At 41.9% G+C, this 10,902-nt stretch overlaps 1 pseudogene; it reads left to right on the top strand.

The window, feature by feature from the left end:
• The first annotated feature begins 7,950 nt into the window (after window positions 1-7,950).
• Window positions 7,951-8,901, top strand: LOC127032885 (olfactory receptor 12-like; annotated as a pseudogene).
• The last annotated feature ends 2,001 nt before the right edge of the window (window positions 8,902-10,902 follow it).

Genomic DNA, 10,902 nt, shown 5'->3' with positions numbered 1-10,902 from the left:
ACAGCCAGGCCCTTCTTCCTGTACAGGCAGAGGGAGACTGTTTGGGCTTCTGGCTCACAGCCTCTTACAGGGACCAGCTGTAGGCTGATTGGGGCACGACCCAGCTGTGGCTGCTTCCCCAGTCAGCCCAGTTTTTAGAGCTGCAGCTCTCTCCAGGGCTGCTTTAAGCCCTGAAGGGCAGGAGCGGGTAACCACCCCACTACAATCCCATTGTCCTTTTCCCCACCTCAGGCGTGCTATCTTGGGGGTCATTTTCACAATTAATTGTGGGATACACTCACACCTCTCAGGAAAATGGTAAACTGATAAGTACAGGTAGTCACACCCAACATCTGACTCTCAGAGTTAAATTAATCATTTCAGGGAGTAGACAAAAATACCATTTGACCTGCTAGCCCGATCAAATCTAATCAGTCCAATTTCAAACACACTCAGAGAACTTTCCAGGGTCTGGCTACAGACTGAGGGTCTGATTTGCCTCTCATGCACCCTGATGTAAATCAGGAGTAACTCCACTGGAGTCAATGGAGCTGATTCCGACCATTATGTAAATCAGAAAACCACCCCCTTCCACTCCCAACATAGGTTACAATGCCTTATCTGTTACATGTATACAAGAAAGACGTGTTTAAAGTATAACTCCTTACTTTTTAAGATACTTTAAGAAATCCTGTTGGATTTCTTAGGGGGAAAATAAAAGCCACTTCTAATACATATCCCCTTTTTTTGGAAATATACACTCAGCAATGTTCAATTTTACAGTGCTGAGGCTGCTGGATTTTCAGATGACTTCTCCAAAATGGAGATATTTCCCCCCATCATCTTGATTTCAATTACAGTGTCTGAATCTCTCTCTGTTGGGTGAAATGCCAAGTAATTCTAGGGGAAGTGCTCTATCCTGATTTGTCCTGGGGCCCCTGGGTGGAGTTATGAGAGGGAGAGAAAAAGCCACGAGACTTTAAGTAGCCTTGTCAGAGACGAATCATCAGTTTATGCTATTGAATCTTTATCTCCAGAAGTCACAGGACTGGATGAAAAGTCATTTCTTCATCTCCTGTGCTGGTGAAGGAACCCAACAGCATCCTCAGCTTCAAATAATTTTCACAGACTGGTGAGTCACTGTTCTCCTGCTGGCTAGTGAAAGAGGCCGCAGAGCTGAGACAATGACCATCAATGGCAAATAATATTGAAGAAATGCCGTAAGAGACACAAAGTTCAAAGGACTTTAAGTATGCAGTCTTTATCCTTTTAGTTTTCCATTTTTGCCAGCAGGGATACGTGCTAATATGCAAATAATCAGTTTGTAACAGCAAAGTATTGAGCGGAGGCAGTGTGTGTGTGAATGTGTTTCAGTGTGTCTGGTTGACTCTCCTACACAAGTAATTTATCAGATTTTTAAATCAGACCTAAATTAAATAATTTTATGCCTTAAGGTGACCACACAGATTTGTAGATTCATAGATTTGTTCTGAGGTCCAGAAGGAGGTGAGAGGCAGTTCAGTTGAAAGTCTCTGGGTGAAGATAAACAGGTGAAAATACAGGGGTGATGTCATGGCAGGGGTCTGCTATAGATCATCAAATCAGGAAGAGGAGATGGATGTGGACTCTCTAGAACAAATAACAAAATTATCCCAAACATAAGACCTGATGATAATGGGGGACTTTAACTACCAAGACATCTTTTGGAAAAGTAATATGACAAAACACAAAATAGTCAACATGTTCTTGGAATGTTTGGAGGACCACTTTTGTTTCAAAAGGTGGAGGAAGTAACCAGGGGAAAAACCATTTCAGACTTGATTAGGACTAACAAGAAGAAATTGGTTGAGAATCTGAAAGTTAAAGGTAATTTGAGTGAAAGTGATCAATGATAAATGATACATTTAATAATTTGAAGGAAAGGAAGGGGTGAGAGCAGCAGAATAAGGGCAATGTACTTCAAAACTCAAAGAAATGAGTAGATAAGTTCCCATGAGAAGAAAATGTAAAGGAAAAAAGAGTTCCTGACAGTTGGCAGTTTCTCAAAGATACAGTCTTAAAGGTGCTACAGCAAAACTATCCTGATGTGGAAGGAAAATAGGAAGAATAGTCAGAGGCCAATGTGGCTCCATCAGGAGCTTTTTAATGTTGTGAAAATGAAAAAGGAATAAAAGAAGTGGAAACAGATTGCTAAGGATGAGTACAAAAGGACAGCACAAGCATGAGGGACAAAATCCAAAAGGTTAAGGCACAAAATGAGTTGCACCTAATAAGGGATATAAAAGGCACTAAGAAGAGGTTTTTTAATACTATATTAGGAGTCAAGAGAAGGACAAAGGAAAGTGTAGGTCCTCTACTTAATAGGAAAGGAGAGCCAATAACTGATAATATTAAGAGGACTGAGGTATTTAAGGGCTATTTTGCTTCAGTCTTCACTAAAAAAACGTAATGATGACCAGAAGTTTCACACAATTCATACTAACAACAAGGGGAAAGGAACACAAGCCAAAAATAAGGAAAGAACAGGTCAAGGAATATTTAGATTTGTTAAACATATTCAGTGCAACAGGGCCTGATGAAATTCATCCTCTGGTACTTAAGGAACTAAATGAAGCAATCTTAGAACCATTAGCGATTATCTTTGAGAACTCATGGAGGGTGAGTGAGGTCCCAGAGGTGTGGAGAAGGGCACACATAGTTTCTGTCTTTAAAAATAAGATGATGAAAGAGGACCCAGGGAATTTTAGATCAGTCAGAACTTTGGTACCTGGAAAGTTACTGGAACAAATGATTAAACAATCAATGTGTAAGCCGCTGGAGGATAACAGGGTAACAAGTTATAGCCAACACGGATTTGTGAAGAACAAATCATGCCAATTCAAACTCATTTCGTTCTTTGACAGGATCATTGACCTAGTGGATAGGGGCAAAGGTGTAGAAATTATATTTCTTGAATGTTCCATTGTCATAAGCAAAGTAAGGAAATGTGGTCTAGATGAAATTACTATAAGTTGGGTACAATACTGAAAGACTGTACTCAAACTGTAGCTGTAGGTGGTTTGCTGTCAAAATGGGGGAACATATCTAGTGGGATCCTGAAGAGATCTGTCCTGGGTTTCGTATAATTCAGTAAAGAAAAGTACAAAGTGCTATACTTCAGATGAAAAAAAAAATCAATTGCACAATTACAAAATGGGAAGCAAATGGCTAGGTGGTAGTACTGCTGAAAAGGATCTGGGGGTTATAGTGGATCACAAATTGAATATGAGCCAACAATGAGATACAGCTGTGAAAAAGGCTTATATCATTCTGGGGTGGGTGTATTGACAGGAATGTTGCATGTAAGGCACAGGAGATAAATGTCCCACTGTACCAGGCATTGTTGAGGACTCAGCTGGAGTACTAGGTCAGTTCAGGGCACCACACTTTAAGAAAGATGTGGACAAATTGGAGAAAGTACAGATGAGACCACAAAATTGATCAAAGATTTAGAAAACGTGACCTATGAGGAAAGGTTTAAAAAAAACCAGGGATGTTCAGTCTTGAGAAAAGAAGCCTGAGTTGGGGAGGGACCTGATAACCATCTTCAAATATATTAAGGGCTATTATAAAGAAGACAGAGATCAATTGTTCTCCATGTCCATTGAGGACAGGAGAAGAAGTAATGAGCTTAATCTGCAGTAAGGGAGATTTAGGTTAGATATTAGGAAAACTTCCAACTATAAGGTTAGTTAAGCACTGGAACAGACTTTGAAGGGAGGTTGTTGAATCTTTGTCATTGGAGGTTTATTTTAAGAACAGGTTAGGCAAATACCTCTCAGGGACGGTCTACATATACTTGGTCCTTTCTCTGTTCAGGGGAATGGACTAAATGACCTTTGGAGGACCCTTCCAGCCTTACATTTCAATGCTTCTATGATCATCTCCTGATCAAGGTTTTGAGATGCTAAACTGATTGAGCTCTTTAATTCTCTCACTGTAAGGTATTTTCTTTGCCACTCAAATAATTTTCCTGGTTGTTTTCTGCACTGACTCCAATTTTTCTACATGAATTGAGAGCAACTGTATGTTTATGAGCTCCAATTGTGGTGATGTGTCTAAAAAAGCTAATATTTTCTACTGTCAGGCATTTATAGACCATGATCAAATCATGTCTAAACCTTCTCTTGAATAATTTAAATAGATTGATCTCCTTTGTTAGTTCATTGTAAAACCTCAACTCATTTTTGTTTCTCTTCTCTGAACCTTTTTCATTTTCTCAAAGTCCTTTTAGAAGTGTGCACACCAAACGTGGAGAGTTCGTCTCTGCCATGCCATATACAAAGGAACTAACCTCCTGATTCAGAGATAGCCATTTGATGTGACCTATCTACTGCTCTCACAACAGTGAATGCATTAATACAACTAACCTCTTTTGGGAGTGGAGGAGCACGTTGGGCTAAGGTGCTTAGGATAGTGCTGAAATGGAGGAATGAGAGAATTCAAGAAGACCATTGAAAGATTTTCCTCCAAAAATTAGCCTGCAGTACTCAGCAGAGTCTGAAAATTGCTAGTTCAGTCAGTTCAATAGGAGATGCATACCACTGAAAATCCCAACTTCAATAATGTAACATGAGGCAGAACTAACACTTCACTGGAATCAGAGAAACACAGACATCTCTGCATCTTCAGAGGATTCCCTGAACATCTTCAGGTGTTGCCCTAGATTCCAGTCATAAGATCTCAGCTGTGTTTCATCTGACAGAAGAGAATCACATCTATAGTGACAGTTTGTGAATTCCCTTACAACTTTGACTAACTTGTTTAAAAAAAAAAAAAAACAACTCCCAATAACAGGGATTCCACAGCCTCTCTTGGAAGCCTATTCCAGAGCTCAGCTACCTTTACAATTAGAAAAAATTTCCTGATATCTAACCTAAATCTCTTTTCTGCGGATGGAACCCTTTACTTCTCGTCCTACCTTCAGTGAATATGGAGAACAATTGCTCACAATTCTGTTTATAGCAGTCCTTAATATATTTGAAGACTCTCATTGGATGCCCCCTCAGTCTTCTTTTCTCAAGACTAAACGTGCCTAGTTTTAACCTTTCCTCATAGGTCAGATTTTCTAAATCTCTCATCATTTTTGTTTTTCTCCTCTGCACTCTTTCCAATTTGTCCACAAATTTCTTAAAGTTTGGCACCCAGAACTGGATACAGTACTCCAGCTGAGGCCTCACCAGTGCCAAGTAGAGTGGGACAATGCCCTCCCCTGTCTTACATAGGACGCTCCTGTTAATGCACCCCAGAATGATAGCCTTTTCGCTACTGCACCACATTGTTGATTCATATTCAATTTGTGATCCACTATAAGCCCCAGATCCTTTTCATCAGTACCATCACCTAGCCAACTGTTTCTCATTTTGTAGTCGTACAATGAATGTTTTTCTTCCTAGGTACAGTACTTTGCAGTTTTCTTTACTGAATTTCAGTTTGCACATTTCAGACCATTTCTCCAATTTGTCAAGATCCTTTTGATTTCTAGTCCAGTCCTCCAAAATGCTTGTGAACACCAAGATACGTGTCTATCCAGCTTGATGTCATCCAAGCCTGATAGACATCTGTCTTGGATGGTTTAGAAGCAACAAATCCTACCTTTTTGCAAGGGTTTAGACTCGATGACCCTTGTGGTCCCTTTTAAACATATGATTCACAAATGTTATAAGCATACTCCCCACTCTATTATCCAAGTCTTTAATAAAAAATTGAATAGTACCGGACCCAGGACCGACCCAGACTCACAGATTTTAAGGCCTGAAGGAAACATTGTGATCATCTAGTCTGACCTCCTGCACATCGCAGTCCACTTGCCTACCCACTTCTGCAATAGACCTGTAACCGTGAGTTGAGTTACTGAAGTCCTGAAATCTTGATTTAAAGACTTCAAGTTATAGAGAATCCACCATTTACTCTAGTTCAACCCTGCTATTAATCCACGCCTCATGCTCCAGAGGAAGGAGAAAACCCTCACTGTCTGCCAATCTGGCCAAGGGAAAATTTTTCCTGATGCCAAATATGGAGATCAGTTAGTCCCTGAGCAAGTGGGAGAAATGCACCTGCCAGACACCTGGGAAAGAATTCTCCCTAGTAGCTTCGAGCCTTCCCCCTCTAGTGTCCTATCTCTGACTATTGGAGATATTTGCTACTAGCAGATGCATATGGGTCACGTGCCATCGTAGGCAGTGTCATCATACAACTCCCTTCATAAGTTAGGTTTTTTGTCCCCACTGCTCCCTTTGGAAGGCTGTTTCAGAACGACACTCCTCTGATGGTTAGAAACCTTCATCTAATTTCACGCCAGAACTTGTTGATGGTCAGTTTATATCCATTTGTTCTAAGGCCAATATTGGCCCTTAAAGACCTCCTCTCTCTCCCTGATGTTTATCCCCATGATGTATTTATAAATATCAATAATTTCTCCACAGCCTTCATTTGGTTAGGCTAAAAAAGTAAAGCTTCTTAAGTCTTCTCTCATAAGGAAGGGTCTTCATTCTTCTGATCATCCTAGCAGCCCTTCTCTTTACCTGTTCCAGTTTGAATTCATCTTTCTTCAACATAGGTGACCAGAATTGCACACAGTATTCCAGATGAGGTCTCATCTGTGCCTTGTATAATGGTAATTACACTTCCCTGTCTCTTCTGGAAATACTTCTCCTGATGCATCCTAGGATTGCATTAGCCTTTTTCATGGCCACATCATATTGATGGGTCGTAGTTATCCTGTGACTGACAAATACACCCAGGTCTTTCTCCTACTCTGTCACTTCCAGCTGATATGTCCACGGCTTATAGCAAAAATCCTGTTAGTCCCTAAGTGCATGACTTTGCGCTTTATGCTGTTAAATTTCATCCCCATTTCTATTACTCCAGTTTTCAAAGTCATCCAATCTTCTTGTATGATATTATTGATGTCAAAGTCTCATTCTCCCACTCTTTTATAAATCATTGGGATCACACATGAGTGGATAGAGTCTGCAATTGTCCAACTTGGCCAAAGAGATGTGCTTTGTATTACAGCTGTAAGGAATAGCGAGTTAATTTGGCTGTTAGTCTAGAAAAGATGCCTTCCAAAAGAACAACTCAAATTTTATGAGGAATTTGTTTAACTTGGATTACAAGGGCTTTATCTGCTTACAGTCAAGTCAAAGGCAGCTTTGCCATCAAATTCAATCTATCTATGATAAGATTCTCAATAGAACTTTTGTGAATTAAGGACACAAATATTATAAAAAGTCAATGGGAAGTTGAGTGGCTCATTTTGAAAATCACTCACAAGGTACTTTATCCCTTGCCACGGCAGCATTTGAGCAATTCAAAAATTAGTGATTTTATTATCGCAACACCCTCTGAGTTCTGGAAATAATATTATCTTCATTTTCAGAACTGGGAACTAAGGGACAAAAATAGCAAAGCTGAGAGTTTTCACAAGAGCTTAATAGTTAGACCCCTGATTTTCAAAGATATTTAGGATCAATTTACGGCATTTAGGATTAAAGGTATTGATCAGAATGGTCCCTTCTGGTCTTGGAATCTATGAATCTAGGAGCCTAGTGAGATTTTGCAAAAGCATCTAGATGTCTAACACTCATTGAAATCAATGAGATTTTGATGCCTTGGCACTTTTGAAAATTCCACTAGGCACAGAAATACCTTCAAAAATCTTGCCCTAGGTGACTAAATCCTACTGAAATTGAATGGAGTTGAGTGTCCAATTCCCTTTGGCTGCTTTGAAAATCCCAGCCCAAGTGACTGGGCCAAGGCCTCACAGGGAGTCTGTGGCAGAGCTGGAAAATGAACAGTGATCTGCTGAGTCTCAGACCAGGGTCTATTCTACATGACCATCCTCCCTCTTTTCATGAAGCCCGACATTGCATCTTCTTCATTTGCCTCTTCTTTAATCCTTATTTCACTCCTTTTCCAAAGGATTTAACAGCCATGGCACCAATGAGAGAGTGGAACGGCACGGCAATCATGGAATTCATCCTCCTAGGGTTTGGAAACGGTCCAGGATGCCAGATGATCCCCTCTGTCTTGTTTCTGGTGATTTACACAGTAACCATGCTGGGAAACACCACCCTGGTCCTCATCATTAGAGTCAACTCTCGCCTTCACACCCCCATGTACTTCTTCCTCATGAACCTGTCACTCTTAGACCTTTGCTTCACCTCCACCATTGCCCCCAAAGCCATGGCAAGCTTCCTATCAGGGAGCAAAGCCATTTCCTATAACGAATGTGCCACCCAATTCTTCCTCTTCTGTCTCTTCCTCACCACCGAAGGTTTCCTCCTGGCAGGGATGGCTTTTGATCGATACACCGCCATCTGCAAGCCGCTCCTGTATCACGTCACCATGTCCAAGTGGGTTTGCATTCAGATGGTGGTAGGGTCGTATATCTGCGGCTGTGTGAATGCCATGGTGCAAACAGGCTTCACCTTTACGCTGCAATATTGTGGGCGTAACGAGATCGATCATTTCTTCTGTGATGGCCCTCCCTTGATCAGTCTCTCCTGCAGCGACACGTATGTCAATAATCTCGTGATGTTTACCTTATGTGGCCTCATCATAGCGAGCACTACTGTGATTGTGCTCATCTCCTACATCTACATCATCTCCACCGTCCTCCGGATTCGCTCTGCTGAGGGCAGGCACAGAGCCTTCTCCACCTGCACCTCCCACATGTTGGTTGTGACTTTATTTTCTGGGTCCACTGCTTTTATGTACGCCTAGCCCACTTGGCTATCTTCTGTGTACCCAAGGAAAGCAGTATGTGTGTTTTACACCTTCATCATCCCCATGTTGAATCCTTTCATCTACAGCCTGAGAAACAAGGATGTTAAAGAAGCTTTGAGAAGGACTATGGGCCACAAATCCTTGAGAAAATGAATCTTGCATTTTGACAGAACACAGCGTGTCAGCATTCTTTTAAATTTGCACATAGAACTGGAGCAACAAGAAAACACTACAAAATTATGACACACTGTTTCATTGTTTTTCTTTCTTATTTCTTCTCTGGCTATAAACCAATGATTCTTTGAGACATGTGGATGGACATCTAGTACAACTCGTCTATCTGTCCATCTTTTTCTTTCTGACTGTCACTATCACTTCCCTCTCTAGTTAACACTTTAATTACACTTGTGCATGTTGGTGGCTCAGCAGATCATTCAGACATGGAGACTAACAGAATTCTAAAATGTCTTTATTATTTGAAGAGACCTTCATGCTTCAGGACATGAGCCAACCACTGACTGCCTGGGCTAAGATGAAATTTTCCTCACAGTTTAGCCTATAATTTTCCTTCCTCTGAAGCAGCTGATACTGGCTACCACTGGAGAGGAGTGCCTGGACTAGAAGAACCACAGGGCTGATGCTGCATGGCAACTTCTCTGACAAGTGACAATATAGCATGTTAAAAACAATAAAGTATTTCCATAGACTTCAAATCTTTGTGTTTATTTTTACATTCCTATAGCTGTAGAATAGGTAAGACCCATCTCCAAATCCTTGGGGAGCTGAAATTATTGTGCTCTACAAAAGGATTTAGGCATCTAACTGCTACTTTAGGTGCCTAAATCCAACGTCAGTGCCACTGAGCTCCACAAAACCCCTATCGCTTAACCCTGTAAGCCTTTAAAATCCCTAGGTGCCTGACTTTCCAACATTCAAGTCCCCGAGGCTCCTTAGTTTCTGCCAGTCAGCATGTACACAGCTACCTTAGTGTAAGTGCCTGGGTGCCCATCTGATCCCTAAGTCCCAATGAGGTCCTCAGAGCAGGCTTGGCACCACCTGCCTAGCTGTGGGGATTGATCTGGTAGGTGATCTCAGAGCACAACTAAACCGACACAAAATGATGGAGGTGGGGGCAGGTGAGGCCTCCATTATAACTTTTATCTCCTGGGTCGAAGCACTCACTTGGGATGTAGAAAACCTGAGTTCAGTTCCCCTCCCTGTGTGATGTGCGGTTGGTATTTGGACTTGGATTTCTAGCCTCCTAGGTGAGTACCCTAACCCTGGACTATGGGATATTGTAGGCTGAATGTCTCTCAATCTCTCCTGTAGAAGCTGTTCCACTTTGTATGAAATAATTAAATATACAGCGAGCAACAAAGGGAGTGAGAATGAGTCTATTGTGCAGCAGTTTGGGCATCCAACAGAGAGATGCTATTGGGCAAACCCTTCCTCTTATCAGGCAGAAGGGGGAAACTGAACTGGATTCATCCACAGCCTGGCTTGCTACACTAACCACTTTACTGAACGGGAGGCCTCCCAGACCCTCCCCCTGGTAGTCATAAAACCCCTGCTCAGCAGCTGAATCCTTTAGGCCCCTAAACTCATTCAGTGCCTAAATTCTCAGTGTAAATGTTCCCTAGGTGTCTGTGTTCCTGCCTCTGCGCATGTGCGCTGCAGCCTCACTTGGGGATCTGGACACCTATCATCCGCTTGAGCCCCAGCGCAAATTCCCAGACTGGGACAAAATGGGTATTCCTCTGCCTAGCTCACTTGCAGGGCCTGATCTGGTAGGATGTGCTCATAAATCCACATAAAAAGACAAAGGAGGGGCAGGACCTCCCTTATAACCTTCAATCTAGTGCTGAGGACACACTTGGTTCTAGTCCCATGTCCCGCTGAGGGGAAGAAGGAAGCTGAACAGGAATCTGGTGCCTCTCAGATGAGGGCCCGAACCACTGAGCTATGAGGTATTCAGATCTGGAGCTCCCTCAATTTCTCCTGTTGAAGCCATTCAACTTTGGAGGAATAGAAAGAATCATATGGCCGGGAGCGGAGGGAGAAAGAGAGAGAGAGACTGCACAAGAATGACTCTATATCATAGTGGTTAGAACCCTTACCCCAAAAGTAGAAGACCTTGGATCTGCCCCCCACCCT

Source organism: Gopherus flavomarginatus, chromosome 12, assembly GCF_025201925.1.
Source record: "Gopherus flavomarginatus isolate rGopFla2 chromosome 12, rGopFla2.mat.asm, whole genome shotgun sequence".
Lineage (NCBI taxonomy): Eukaryota > Metazoa > Chordata > Testudines > Testudinidae > Gopherus > Gopherus flavomarginatus.
This window is presented reverse-complemented; position numbering and strand designations above follow the sequence as displayed.